Below are 15,366 nucleotides of genomic sequence, written 5' to 3' on the forward strand. Positions count from 1 at the left end.
ATCATCTGTAGTTTGAGCATCATTGTCTGAATGACAGCATTGTCTTGCAAAAGGACTGGCCTGTCTCTATTGATCAGTCTCAGCTGCTTAATCATGTCATCCAGCTGGTTGCAGTAGACATCTGTTGTCATCAATTCACCAGGTTTTATGAAGCTGTAGTGGATAATACCAGCTCTGGGCCACCAAACACACACCATTAATTTTTTTAAATAAATACTTGGTTTAGGACTCTGTTTCAGCGCTTAATCCCTGTCCAGCCATTGTGACAAATGCTTGCGAAGGTCAAACAGAATCCATTTTTCATCACACATAACAATACAGTATAGAAATAGTTCACCTTTCTGTGTGGCGGCAATGAAAGGCAAGCCTTCAGAGGATGTCTCTTCCAACACTGGTTTAATCCATGCAGAACCCATCTATCCAGCTTCTTTACCTTACTCATTTGTTTCAAGTGGTCTGATATTGGAATAGTCACGGGAAACCTTGCTGCTCATTCACACATAGGGTGAGATGGATTGGCTTCGACTACTGCTTTCAGCTCATCATAACCCACTGTGGTCTCAGGCCATCCAGATGGCTTATTTTCAAGACTAAAATCACCAGAATGGAACTTTTTAAACCACTGATGCACTGTGTGTTCATTAACCACATCCTTCTCAAGCACTTTGTTGATTTTTTGAGTTGTCTGTGCTGCACTGTTTCCATGATGGAACTTGTATTCGAAAAAGACACAACTTTTTGACTTATCCATGACTTCACAAAGTTTTTAAAAATTTTTGAAAGCTAGTCACAAGCCAAAATGCATGTTTGTAAGAATGAGGATGTACCTTTACAATAAAAATAAAACAAGAAGTGTCAAAGTTAAATGTAGGAGACAGCAACTGTCCAACTTAATACTTAAAGAAATCGGACATTTCACACTTAATACCCTGATAGCTTATCATCCAATTTCCTTGCCACTACCTGATTCACGTTTTTCCACTTCTTAATGGATTAGAGGTGAAATTGGAAAAGATGTCAGATCATGGTACATGTCAAACATGAGAAAAATAATACCATAGCACAGCAATTAAGAAAAGGTGCTCTGCGACACATTCCTTTCCAACTGGCATCACGACACTTTCACCAGAATCATACTAAGAAGATTGATACTATCAAATGTTAGTATATGTGCAGAGCCACTGGAACTCTTGTACATAGCTGATGAGAAAGTAAATTGATAAAATTATATTTGAAAACATTGACACTCTTTCAAACAATTTATAAAATTAATTTGCTGAACAAATTTAGAATTCTACTCCTAGATATATACCTGTCAGAAATAAATTACATATATATAGTGTATGTCTGTATACATATATACTGCAAAGTATATGTATATATAATGTATATATATACATATATGCACATAAACACACACCCCCAAAACATGAATGATGGTTGTTTCAATTTTACTTGTAATTGTGTAGTCCAGAAGCAATTAAAATTACATTGAAAGAATAAATTGTTTTACATTCATCCAGTCACACAACAAAATACCATACAGAGGTGATTATTATTATGCAAAACAGGCAAGAATCCACCAAATAGAATATTGAGTGAAAGTAGCCAGATTCAAATAATGCCCATTGTACCATTCCATTTATACAGAGCTCTACAACAAATCAATCAATGATTTTAGAAGTCCAGATTAGAGGTGTGCTTTGGGAAGGAGAGTAGTAGTGGGTGTCATGGAGTACAGGGGTGCGGAGGGTCTATCTAGGAGCTCAAGTTCTATTTCTAAACACAGGTGTTAATTACACTAGTGTTTTCACTTTGCTAAATTTTGTCAAGGTATATACTTAAAGTTTGTGCACTTTTCTGTTTGGTACCTGAATAAACCAATGAAGTTCAGTGAAGTAACATGGACTGGTCTAATAAGCAATCTCAGGGCAACGAGAAGTAAGGGACATGCTGCTCCATGTGAAAATGCCCAGGGTATATGGGATTGGAGATGAGTGCAGACAGCCACGTTAACAAAGACAAAAGCAAATAGACAAGCAAAAGAGAATGATTGCCAACTTTGAGACTAAAGAGAATTAAAATATTCAAAGAAATTGTCAAAATAAATCGGTAGCTGATTGCTCATGTACTTTATGGAGATGGGAGAATGGGAATGAGAAAACCAATGTGCTTGTACAGTAAATGTTATTTTAGCCTACAAACTCACAAAATTTCAAAATGGTCATTAGAATTCCAAAGAAGTTTGAAGGCAACTAAATATAAGCTGTCATGTGCACAGATGTTGCTGCGGTTTTACCCTATATTAACTATAATTTCAGCTAGTGATAGTTCTCCTCTTCACGCAAAGGCTGTGATCCCTAATGAAATGCCAGATGGCAAAAGAGGTTGTATCGTATATTCTGGAAACCAAATCCAAAAAACTTTGAGGATTTTGTTCAATGGCCCATTGCTACATTTGGCCTAGATTATTTAAATATTAAGCACGATGTAAAGCCTGGACGAGAATTTTTTTTTTAAATCATGTTACTTTATATATAATTTCTAAATGCATGATAATTTTTCTAATTTTCCAGGTTGTTTTCCTTTTAATTTAATGTAATTGCTACATAACCACTCATTTTGTCTCTTTCCCTAAACTTACATGCTGAAATAGTCATTAAGTTAAACCCTGCATCTTTCCACAGGGTCTACCTTTTGACTTCAACTGGCTCTACAAAGTATTTAGCTTTAAGTATATTTTGTTAAGGAATTTGGCAGCTGAAGAATATCGAAATTTTACTGGAATCTCTATGCAAAGTCAGTTTTTATAGCTCTGCCAAAAAAAAAAAATGATGAATTAATTTAGAAATTTAAATATCTCCAATTTAAAATAATAAATCCTTTCTACTTCCTAGCAGGAGGGAACTGACCATTTATAATGATCTTGATAACTGAGAACATATCCAATTGGAATATGTTCCATACAGACCTGGAATGCTTATTTTTACTGAAGGTGTATTGCAGAGAACCATTCCAAACAACATTTTCTTTTCTGAAGTCAAAATAAAGAAACTCAATCACAAATGTTTCTAAAATAACTTCTTTTGTAAAAGTAAACATGGAAAGTAACAAAACTGGCACTGACCAAAGACTAGTTTGTTATTTGAAAATCTATGATTTTTATAAAAGGAAGTACTGTTGTATTTTATTTTTAAAAAAATCAGTAGAAAATTTGGGTCTGGATACTTAATTCACCATTAATTAAGTCTGATATTGATCAAGATAACTAAAATTGTCAGTCTTATGTTTTCTCCTCTGGCAGGCATCTACATTTAATGTAAATAATCTTCATGAATTGTCTCTAAAAGTCAATGAATTTTCTAGAAAAGTATGTTTTCATGTTGTTTTCTAACTTTTTTATGTTGCATATAACCAGATCATTAATCTTCAAGTGTTTAGCTGCAGAAAACATATCTCAAATGAAATCTTATTAAAAAGCAAACAATAACATAAAAGTAGGTAAAAGTTTTGTTGCTTTTACCATAGGAGTTGGGAGCTGCAGGTCTCTTGTTATCTTCTTGATTTCTCTCTCTTAATTCCTATATAAGACTTTGCAGAATCGCGAAGTTTCCTTTAATAATTGCTGCAGACAACTTAAGAGTAAATGTTCTGTACTCCATGATTACGGTATGATAACTTAGACCTAGTTTACACTTTGCAGTATTGAGAGAATTATTACATAATCCTTCTTGTCTTTTCCGTATCACCAACCATGATAATTATCCCTCACATTTCAAGGAAAATAAGCCTCCCTAAAAATTTCATAAATGTGATACCTAAAGTAGGTCTCAGTTGAATTAACTCAACTATAACAAATCTTATTTTCAAATGCGACTTCTTCAAATATTTGCACTATTTCAAATGTGAAAAGTATAAACTAATAGCACTATGATACATTTTATCAATGCAGATAAAATAAATTTTAACCTAATTATGTAATTATTAATATAATTACTTATAACAAAACGAATATTTGATACTAATTTGACATTCAAAGCACTATTTCTGACACTGTACACAACACTTCTATGATTGGTTAACCATCATGAAGTGCCTATACAACGTGGTACATAAGGAAAAATTATAAAGAAGACAGTAAAATCAGGCATCAAACAATACAAAGGTTTGAGAATATGTGACCTTCCTTTGCTGTATGATTCCCTTTCAACTTTGAGGGTAAAAATAAACCATATAGTTAGAGATAAGAAAAACATTGAGAAAATACTAAACAAAATTTTTAAAGTGATGTGATAGGAAATTTAAAATGACATATATTATCTAAGTTCAATAAATTAGATGTTCTTTATTATTTCATGTAAAATTTAAAAAAAAACAGTTGAGGTATATGGATATACATTGCATTAGTTTTCTAGGGATGCCTTAACACAGGACCACAACTAGGTATCAAAAAAATAGGAATTTATTGTCACACAGCTCTGAGGCTAGAAGTCCAAGATCAGTATTTCAATAGGGTTGGCTCCTTTTGACAGCTGTGTCGTAGACACCGGTTCTGTGTCCCTCTTTGAACTTCTGATGGTTTGTTCACAATATTTGGCATTCCTTGACCTCTGCTTCCTCACTCCGATCTTTGCCTTCCCTTCACAGCTTGTTTGCCCTATGTGTGTGCCTGTTTCTGAATTTTCCTTTTTCATGAAGACATCAGTCATACTGGATTAGGGACTCTGTCCACTTGGGTATGACTTCATCATAAATAACTACATCAGCAAGGACCCTGTTTTCAAATCAGGTCACCTTATGAGGTACTAAGGGTTAGGATTTAACATATACATTTTAGAAGGACATTACAACCCATTGTCTAAATTGAGTTTCAGCCAGATGTAGCAAGGACAAAATTATGAGAAGGAAGCAAAGGAAAATAATAAATACTAGAGGAAAACTAAATAATAATTTTGATGCCATTTATCTTCCTGGTAGTAGTACTTCTGCTTGCGATTGCAAGTCAGAAGGAAAAGATGACATACCTGAAGAAAACAGGGTAGTGACCTGGTGATCAGAGAATACAACAGCAGTAAAAAAGTGGGATTCTGGAGTAGTATCTAGTCCATACCAGAAAAATGCAGAGCTCAATGTGAGGGCAAGTATTACCATTATCTATTATGGCCAGTAAAAGGAGGCTGGACTATATTGCATTGCAACCATATCATTTAATTAGCCTACACCAGAAGAATTTGTACAATGAAGTCATGACTTCTTGGCAAAGGACCACAGTAAAACTCTACAGAACACGGTAACCTGAGACTTACTATTAGAGAAACAAACTGTCAAGGAAAAACTTAAACTTGAGCACAGATGTCTAACCAACCTACACATGAAACCAGAGGGAACTTAACTCATTTTAGGGCTTTCAATGAAACAAAAGTTTGCAATGACTAAGAGAAGGGAATTTAAAGGAAATACAACATACATTTCATGGCAAGAGTAGAAAAATATTGTAGCTTAATACATATCTGGACTCGGAGAAAATATAAAGAGAATGTGAGTGCACCATAGAAATCTGGAAAAGTGAGAGTGTAGACAAATAGTCTCTAATCAGAAGTGGGACTTACTAACGAGAAAAAAAATATGAACTCGGGCGGCACCTGTGGCTCAGTGAGTAGGGCGCAGGCCCCATATGCCGAGGGTGGCGGGTTCAAACCCAGCCCCGGCCAAACTGCAACCAAAAAATAGCCGGGCGTTGTGGCGGGCGCCTGTAGTCCCAGCTACTCCGGAGGCTGAGGCAAGAGAATCGCTTCAGCCCAGGAGTTGGAGGTTGCTGTGAGCTGTGTGAGGCCACGGCACTCTACCCGAGGGCGGTACAGTGAGACTCTGTCTCTACAAAAAAAAAAATATATGAACTCATTTGTGTCATTTATACTGGGCTCACAGAGAGATCAACACAATTCGATAGCTGAAATTGAATATTTAGTTCAGCTTGTGTTGGTTGAACTAATGTGTCCTTTATATTTGAATCATTTGTTATTTGTTCATATGTTAATTATATATAATAGTGAGGGCTGATTATGCGTTAGCTTTTATAACGCTTGCTAAAATACAAAGATGAGTAAGACAAAGATTTTTGTCCTCAAAATGCTCTCAGCGCAGTAGGAGAGAGAAGGGTTGAAAAGTGATGGGCTAAGTGGGTGAGAGAGGGTAATAAAGAATTTGAAGAAACCAAAGAAATAGTAGCCCAAAGAGTAAATCTCATTTATTTTACCACCTAAGGAACTTGTAAATTTTTCAAGCCAAAGAAAGTAGAAAAACTTTCCCATTGTTAAAAACCAAACGTGGTACAGATGATCTGCCCGTGCCTACTAATCAACAGAAAACTAATATCCCTGGGCCAGTATGTCCTGTTGCTAAATCCAACAATTTGTGGATTCCTTAAATAGTTTATTTAACCAGTGTCCATAAAAGCAATTAGCCCCAATTAGAAATAGCAATTTATGAACCATTTACAACTTAATACAGGGCGCATCTTTTCCAGATGATGTTACCTCCCAGCAGGTTCATCCGCCCCTGCCAAAGCAGAAGCCGATACCCAGAGACAGCAGAGTTTAGAGCAGAGAAAGAAGGATATTCGGCATAGCACTCAGTGGGGAGATGGGGGGAATTTCTCACCTCCACCTCCCTGAGATTGGAGAGACAGGATAGTTTGACAGGTAGGGGATTAGGTAATTAGGTTTGTTAATTGGCTAAGTTTGGGGCAAAATTATAGGGGTGTAGAAATCATCTTGTTTTGCTTCAGCTCCTGGGGTCATGATTCCAGTCAGTCAGTTTCTTGGGATGATCCACTGGTCTGGGTGGGTCAGTCAACCCACTGGAATGCAGGGCCTGGAAGATATATTAGAAACTACCTGTAGGGTTCCAGAAGGTGATATTAGCTACAGAGATTAAGTTAAGAGTCTTAACTTCTTGGAAGTCAATAGGGGACAGTGATTATTATCCAGCAAAGGAGGGGACAGCGGCTGATTATTATCATTATTTTTAGCTAAGCCTGTTCCTTCACAGAGTTGTGGGCCCCTTGTTCCAGTTCTTCCTTGCCTCTCCTCATCAATTTGTAAGGGCAGTTTCAAAGTGTGATGAATTTCATCTTGGTCACTTACCTGGCAAACAGCAATTTCTTTGGGCAAATTCGTAGAGTAAATGTTTCTATTAACCTAGTACTCTTCTAGATAGACAAAAAGCTGTAGTCCTGCAGAATTAAAGAAAGAACATACAACTCTCTTAATTAGATAAACTAAATATGCTATGAAAAAAAATCCTTAAAATCCTATGCATTCTTTTCTAACAAAATTTTGAGTGGCTGTGTCCTTCCTAAGCAGAAGAAACTTTCTGAGAAGGCTGTTGAGAAAATGCAGTTGTGAGCCTAATATTCAAATAGATTATCAGACTGATTTTTCATCTTAATCACATTTTTTGTAACTGTAAAATGGGAATAATAATAATAACAATATAAAATAATATAAAGTGGCTCAGCACCTATAGCTCAAGTGGCTAGGGCGCCAGCCACATACACCAGAGCTGGCAGGTTCGAATCCAGCCCTGGCCCACCAAACAACAATGACAACTATAACCAAACAATAGCCGGGCATTGTGGTGGATGCTTATAGTCCCAGCTGCTTGGGAGGCTGAGGCAAGAGAATCACTAAGCCCAAGGGTTTTAGGTTGCTGTGAACTGTGACACGACAGCACTCTATCCAGACCGATAGCTTGAGACCGTCTCAAATAAATAAATAAATAAATCAAATGAAGTGTTACAAGAAAGTTAAGTGAAATGACATATGTAGAGGTCTTATTGCAGTGGCTGGCATAAAGGAGGCCTGAGGAAGTATTAGCTTTTTATTAATATTCTTAGGATTGCTAAGTAAAACAAATGACAACTATAATAAACAGCAACAATCAATGCCTGATTTCCCATTACCAACATCAAAAAGATCATACTGAAAGTGGTAACCAATACACGGACACTGAAATTTTACTTTTGATTCAGCTGGCTAATGCATGCTTCTGAATTAATTTCACTTTTGTTTACCTGGTCACATTGTAGGTATTTAAAAATAGATAAATATTGTATAAATATCAGTAGTAAGCATTCTATGGTATCAAAGAGATTCATAATCCAAGCTAGAAGAAGTTAAAGTATGTTTATATTTAATAAAGCTAATAATTTTGGTTAAAAAGCAAATACATGCCCATAATTTTAACCTAAATACAATGCATTGACTTCCCTGATGCATCTATTTCTTTAACCCATCATAGCATTAGTTTCATCATCTGTGACACAGTAACAGTAGTTGTTTCATAGACACACCTGATGTTAAAGTGAGTACAAATTGATTTACATAACAAATATGTATTCAGAATCTAGGAAGTGAGTGGATTTAGTGCATCACTAACAACAGTAGGGGTTCATTGTCAAAAAGCTATGGTTTAAGATTTGTCTGTCTTTTGTTAGACTTTAACATTGGCAAGGGCGGCGCCTGTGGCTCAGTGAGTAGGGCGCCGGTCCCATATGCCGGAGGTGGCGGGTTCAAACCCAGCCCCGGCCAAAAACCACAAAAAAAAAAAAAAAATTGGCAAGTTATTTATTTAACATCTCTGAAAACAACTTTTTTTCAATAATAATCACTACCCTCATGGAGCTTATAAAAGCAATATAATGATCTGTAGCTTTATTTTCTCCCTATGAATAAAATAGCAAAACTACATAATTTAGGCAAAGTACATAAACATTTTAATAAGATTCAGGATATTAAAATGCTTCTAAGCATTAGAGGTATGACATACACAATGAAATCATACATATACATACACAATTCAAGATTTTCTGCTTGTCTTTTAATTACAAAGACTCAGACTCATCCCAGATTCAGATGCCAGTAAAATTAGTTTTATAATACTTTGAATTCAAACCAAAAGGCAGATGATTATATAAATTTATATCCAAGATATACAAGTATGACCATTTATCGCAACTACAAAGACTTTTTACCAGGTAATTGGGAAGGAATAAAATTTTATTATGTTAAGTATTATTGCAGTACGGTCACTTTATTTCGCAGCCTATCTTTTGAAATTTCACACATCTCCCCTGGATTTTGAAATTTTCTGAAAATTTATGGTGCATCAATAACATTAATCAGTTTGGGGCTGTTGGATACTGGTTTTGTTTTGTTTTTCCTTTCCTGTGAACTGACGGAATACATGGTAGATGACTTGCCTCAGCATGTATGACTATTTTCACTTAATAAACACCATCTGGAGGAACAGGAACTGGAACATTTGCATACATCTGGGCATAAATAACAAGTTGCTATAAAAATGATTAATAATTGCATTGCAGAGGCCACAGTTAGCTATCTTTACATCTTAGTGCCAATAGGAGAAGAGAAAATGAATATTTATCATTCCCACCTGCCTTAATTTAAAAGGTTGCTAACCAATATTTTAACTTTTTCAGTATTTCTGAAAAGTTTAACATAAAAAAAATGGATGTTTTCATTCTCTGTGGTAGAGGGCATAAAAGCACATTCGATGATTTATTAAAAAAAAAACTGCTTTAAATCCAGTTTTTATGTGTATATTTCCGATGAAAAGAAAATAAACACTTTTTTATGGTGAACTAAGTCAGTGTTTTTTATACTAATATCTACACAGCCCTGTGACTGTTTTCAATCTCAAATAGACTTTCAGAAATCCACATGAAACTGTACATTATTTTCTATAATCTCATCAGGTCTAAAAAAGCACGGACATGTTGTTTTAAATAATTCATCCATACCAGAATCTTCAGGAGAAAACATTTGATTTCCACACAGCCAGCAAAAAAGAGCAATGATAAGATGATTCATTTAAAGTTCTACAAATAGGCAATTAAAATATTTTTACTCATCAATGCTTTTTCTAAAAAAAAGAACCAAAACAATAAGTTTTCTTTCCCTTACTATGAAATATCAAACCTATATTTTCTGTTTACTTCTTTTCCTCCTTCCCCTTCTAACGTACACGCACCACACCTACAACCACAATCACAAATCACATAATTTTAATGTAAACAATTACATATTAAATAAGAAAATGCTTCAAACAAATGTATTTCTATGATACTAGAATACTACTTTTTTCTCTACTGATATTTTTAGTGTAATTAGAAGGAGGAGCGCTTAGGGAAGGCATATTATATGTTGATAGTGTTGTGTTTGGCATGTACTACCAGGAGTTCTCAAAATGTAGTGTGTACACAAAACACAAGGGGATTACGTATCAATACGGATTCTGATCCAGTCAGCCTAGAGAGAGCTCTTTGCTAACAAACTCTGAATGTTTCAGGTACAGGGGTCTGAGGACCCCATTTAGAGCAGTGAGGAACCTGAAGTACAGATGGTTTAAGCAATTTCTGAGGGAAAATAATAAAATAATAAGGTTAGCAAGGTATGTAATGCATGTTCATGTCCAGGGAGTTAATCTCCAGGCCTTATACTGTGTGCCGGTTAATTGAGATGAAGTATTAGAACGTATCCACACGTAAGTAAGGCAAAGAGAGAGAGAAAGCGTGGGATAGAGGAAGGGAAATGGGAATCCGAGGGGGAGAAAATAAGAAGGACAGGGAAGGCAAATCAAAGAACCAAGTTCATGAGGAAACAGACATGCAAATTACTTCTATTCACTTAAAAAAAGCAAAATCTAGAGAAAAGTCGCCTGATAATTATATGCAGAGACTTTTGTTTGACAATCTCTAAAAACCGATGACTAGTCAACTGAACTTGTCTTATTGGATCAGATTTGCTCTACTTTCGGTCTCTGAAAAATATTATTGATTAACTCTCAGTGACTGACTGTTCGGATTCTGTTTGAGCTCATGAAACCCCTGGAATATAAACATGACTTTGAAGGGAATGTTCAAAATCTCAAGGAAACTTCCTTGTTAAATTATTTTGGAGATAAAATTCACCTTTTAAATATTTTAAATATATGTATACCTACACATTAAATGCCTGTTAAAGAGGAAAGAAAAGATTGTGATGATCTAGAGAGATTAGAACTACATTTTTCTAGTGGTCAACAATCATTAAATGTTTTCTGTGTTTCAGGTCCTGTAGCAAATATACGCTGGGTGGACAGCCCAGAAAGAAAAAGACAAAGCCCCTTGACCAGTGGTGCGTCACCATCGTAGGAGAAACAAACAACTAACAACTGTAGTAAAACTGCAGGTAATGATGAGTATTAGGAGGACAAAGCTAAAAGACTAAAAAAATCAATAATGGGGATGCAGATACCATTATGGGACAGAGTGGTTACAGAACAGTCTTCTGAAAAGGGGCACTGAGCAGGGCCTGTAGACAGTGAAGGAGGAAAAGGGTTCTGAGCCCAGGGATATAAGCGGAAGGGGCCATCACAGAACAGAGCTTGTGGTTTCTGGAGAACATCAAATTAGGCAGCGTGGCTGGGGAGATGTAAGAGAAGGGCAGAGAGGAAGGAAATAACTCAATAGAGGGGGTGGTAAGAAAGACTGGAGTGATATGAACTGCACAAATCCCACCATCTCAGTCTCCTCTCTGGGAGAAATCCACCAAGGGGGCATATCTGAAGGGTTATTATATTTTTTAAATTCACTTAACCACATACAGCTGCATGGTTTTAACAGCCGACTAAGCAGAGGTGCATTTAATCAGAGAGGATTACTTTCTTATCTCTTAATATCTAAGAGATATTATCATATATAAGTAATATATACATACACATACATAAAACATATACACTTTTATGTATATAAGCAGCCTATATAACTGTTTATTCCTAGAAAAATGCCAAATAAAGTGCTGATTTTTTTACCCAAATGCAAATTTTCATTTAGAAAATTACGAATTTATTTATTCATTTAAAAAAAAAAAAACTCATTGAGAATATTCTATGTGCCAGGGATAGTTTTTGGTGTTAGGGAAATCAGCAGTAAAAAACAACAATTAAAAAATGACCTACATATACATTTACATTTTAAGTAACATATGATGTAACTAAATTATACACACATGTAAACATTAACAAAAAAAGGAACATTATGAACAAAAGAGAGAACATAGAGATGTTATTAGATGTTAAGTCTGTAAAATATTACCTAGGAAAAGATGTAGTAAAGAAGGTAGAAAGGAGGAAATATTCAAAATATCGATGAAAATTTAAAATTACTATATTAAAAATAGACATAGGGTTAAACAAGATAGATTTTAAAATGCTTGACAAAAGGAAACATAAATTAAAGGAATTGGGGATGTGAAGAGTAGGCGGAGTCAATCATATTTATTCTAAATGCACCTTGCAAGTTTACTCTTTAACAAACAAGTATGTGGCTTCCAGCTTCCTTACCTCATATTATTTCTTTCCCCCACTAATTCCCAAATACCATATCAGCCTTACCAGTACCTGGGGCAAATTCACTAATATATCTTCGATAAACTCTCATTAATGTGTTGCTGTTTTTTGTGTGTGTGTGTTAATTATTATTGCCTCTAAGCAAGTGTCCAAAAGGCAAGATTATTGACAGATACAAAAGTAATAACCCCATGTTAGTTAAAAATAAGGGGGAAAAAGAAACAATGCAAAGGAGTTTTTTTAAATAAATGAAATATAAAGGATTTCCTTCTCAGTTACTTATTTGAGCATTCAAGGAGTAGAGAGGAATCTTTGGGAATGTTAGTGATGCCCATATATGAAGGACCGTGGTCTTTCTATTTTGAATATAACTACAATCAGGGTCAAAACTCAAAACCACTTTCTTGTAACAAGGCAAAATACACAAATGCTGAGAATACATATCTTCATGATTGCATTAGCCCAGAATTTAAATACGGTATTTAAATTTTACCTCCTCTGTCCTGTGACTTTTGCAGGCACAAAAATGAATAACAGAGGCAAAGATGATAGAGAAAATGAGAACTTTTAGAGACATTTGCTGAAAAACAAATGAAAAGCTCTAGATACAGCTTTACAATGTCTAAGTTTACTATTTAGACATTTAATTTTGATACTGTTAGCTTAAGTTCCCTTTATCATCTTAAAAATCCCTGTGAAGCACACATTTAGAAAGCATTCTGTTGAAATTATATTAACTTTTCAATTTGTTTGACCATATCCAAACACAAAATTAAGCCTAGCATTAAATGTATTTCTCCCAGTGATGACTGCATGTTTTTTATGATGAACGATTACTGAACATCACTATCCAATAATCCCTTGGAATTGATGAAATATATGGAAAATGGAAGGACAAATTAGTGAGCCCATCATTGTTGACAGATTTAAAGACAACTAGATTGTTAAAATTGCAGATCTGGGAAAACAGCCAATGTTAATGGAAGAAAGAATTTACTGTGGTCAATGTGAGGTCTAAAGGGAGGTTGCCCTTTCAGAACTTGGCCCAATAAACCACACTGTATATTATTATTTCACCACTATGCAAAAGAAGTTTATACAATGGAGACACTAGCATCTAAACTTAGAAATTTTAAAATAATTTATAGAAAATATACTTATGAATTTTTTAAACTTTTTAAACTTTATAATAAATATTAACTTACAACAGAACTTTATTAAATAATGTGTGTAAGTTTTGAGTGCTTTTTTCTCTTTAAGTAATCACAGAGCTTTTGGCATTTGTTTATCAAAGAATATTTGAAATTCTTTCAAATATTGAAAAAATACTGATGACACTTCAGTTTCCTTGTTCTGTTAAAATATGAGTTTTGGCAATCAAATATTACATAATATGGGTGATATATTTATTTTATTTGATATATTGCTAGAGATATGTTTTCAGAAGAATTCTATAGCCTACAAATAATTATGAGCAATAAGGAAATTCTTATTAGGTTAAAGCAAGCAATGCTAAATACCCTCTATATTTTTTACAATGCAATGAGTACATATAACAATTTTGAGATGCAGATGCTTCCTATCTATCTAAAAATTGCTCACTGAAATATTTTATATTCTTTTAGGATCATGTAGGAAAAAGAATTTTAAGTCTCAAATAGATAGCATAATGTTCCTTCCATGGCTTTGTTTATTCTTTCAATTATTTAGTTTTAAAATCAAACCTAACAGAAGTTAGCTCAATGCAAACTCAATTAAAAAAATAAAATAGAACTACAAATGGAGCTGTACAAGGAAGGCAGGCCACTCTATGTAAGAAATGATTTATGCTCGTAGAAATTTTCAAGCAAAACTTTGCCTGTCGGTGATACTACAGAACAGATTCCTGAAAAGACTGAGAAGGGAAGAAATAAAATTCAAGGAGAGTGACAGATGATTTGTCATGTAAATTGAAAAAAGGGAAAAACAGTAAATGTGCAATAAATGTAAATCTGGACTCCTTTAAGCAAAAAAGTGTAAATTTGCACTCCTTCAAGTAGTGCAAACTAGAGAACAGTGGATCTGAGTCAAAGAGAGAGGAATAGAAAGAAATTGAGTAAAGATTCCCAGTTAGAAAATAAACAGTTCGTTCAATAAAAATACCAAAGTTCAGTGTGGCAATTTATAAGTTTATGCTGTTATTTGTACACCACTCTGACCCTGTTGTTACATTTCACAAATGCTGATATACACGGTGGCCATAAAGTCAGTGTACAAAAAAAGAAAAGAAAGCACATATAGTTACCCAAACTTTAAAGTCCCTTTCCATCCTATGACTTAGACATCAAGACATGGTGATACATAGGAACATTCTTTCAGAAAGTTTTAGTTAGCTTTCTGGAGACCAGCATTAATTATTTCTCCAAGGGATAAACATGTCAGGCTTCTGTTTTAAATCCACATACACCAACCCTGGACCTCTGTCTTTGATGTCATTACATAAGACTGAAAAACTGATACTGGAAAATAAAATAGCTAAATTGTAAGAATAGTGGTAGTGTTTAAAAAAAAACAAAAAAATAGGACCCAGCTCCAAATGCTATATCCCAAGATTCCAAAGCATATCTGTCTTTAAGTTTTCAAATTACCATAATAGTGGATGATGTTCATCATTCCCTACTAAAAATGTAGGGGGGAAAAGTCAAATCCATGTAACTAAGAAACAAGTATAATTTGTATATAATATATAATAAAGGAACTAAGGAAATAGAAGGAAAAATGCAAAGAATCGGAAAGTCTTAATTGCTTAAGATTCATCATTGCTCCGTGCTATCAGTGGAAAGGGAGCTACAAGTTACCCAATTTCTTCTTGATTCATTGGCCTCAGGAAGTAATTTTGCAATTGTTTTCATCATTTGATAAGAAGGTTATAAGCCAGTGAAGCAGAGATTCCGTTCGTCCAGTCTCAGAGCTGTA

The sequence above is a fragment of the Nycticebus coucang genome, chromosome 3 (genome assembly GCF_027406575.1).
Source record: "Nycticebus coucang isolate mNycCou1 chromosome 3, mNycCou1.pri, whole genome shotgun sequence".
NCBI classification, from domain to species: Eukaryota; Metazoa; Chordata; class Mammalia; order Primates; family Lorisidae; genus Nycticebus; species Nycticebus coucang.